General features: G+C 25.0%; 1 non-coding gene across 1 annotated transcript; it reads right to left on the minus strand.

The window, feature by feature from the left end:
* Window positions 1–603: 603 nt before the first annotated feature.
* On the minus strand, window positions 604–705 carry LOC149145963 (U6 spliceosomal RNA). Its single transcript, XR_016265425.1, has one exon. It is a non-coding gene; the product is annotated as a U6 spliceosomal RNA (small nuclear RNA).
* Between the last annotated feature and the right edge of the window lie 363 nt (window positions 706–1,068).

A 1,068-nucleotide genomic window follows, 5' to 3' on the forward strand; every position in this document is an offset into this window, starting at 1 on the left:
TAGGATTAATATTCTAAACTCTAGGATTGATATAATATACCCTAGGATTAATATTAAGCCCTAAGGTTGATATTAAAAACCCTGATATTAATATATTAATATTTATATTAATATATTAAATGTAGGGTTTCATATATTAACAAGGTTTAATATATTAAAGTTAGTGTTTCATATATTAATCTTAGTGTTTATAATATTGGGTTTTATACTATTAGTAACTATAATTATTAATGTGGTTGTGTGTGTGCTTGATATACGCTTATGCAACCATATTTATTAATGTGGTTAGACTATGGTTGACAATGTATAAACCCTATTAGTATAAACCAAACATATAATTCAAACATTTTAATGCAATATAATACTAATTTATAAATTAATGTATTAATACGTAGCTTCTAATATAGTGTGTTTAAATAATATTATTAAATTATGTTTTCTAAAGAATTATCTAAGGGAGAACTACTGGAAGTGATCACATCTCACCGATTTATTAGGAGAGCCTAAACTCAAGGAAATCAAGGAGAATTGACCACCTGACCTCCCATTATCATCGTGATTTAATGGTGTGAGCTCAACCAATTGCACTTATCCACGGGACTTGAAAATTTAGACCATTTTTCAATTTTTGTGTGTCATCCTTGTGCAAGGGCCATGCTAATCTTCTCTATATCATTCCAATTTTATAGGATGTCTCTGAAAAATAGTTATTTATATTATTATTACTACAAAGTTTATTTATAAGTTTTTAAAATTTGATATTTCTATTAATATTTCTATTATTAAATTTATTTTTAATAAAATTTGAATTTAAATTAAGTATAATAATAGTTAAATATTAATATCAATATTAATATCAATATTAATATTAATATTTGTTTTTTATTCCAGCAGGTATCTCCACGAATTGAATTGTTTAGTGTATTACTCAATTCATGAATATATACATGAGTGGAGAGACTCTTGGGATTCCAGTTCTAATGTCTCTTTGTTTTCTCTAATGCAAAACTGAAACTATTTACAATTTATACAATAATCTGAATCATTTCGAATTAGGTGTCAACATTT

This window comes from Pinus tabuliformis, chromosome X (assembly GCF_031772625.1).
Source record: "Pinus tabuliformis cultivar Carrire ecotype Pingquan chromosome X, CPIR1, whole genome shotgun sequence".
NCBI lineage: Eukaryota > Viridiplantae > Streptophyta > Pinopsida > Pinales > Pinaceae > Pinus > Pinus tabuliformis.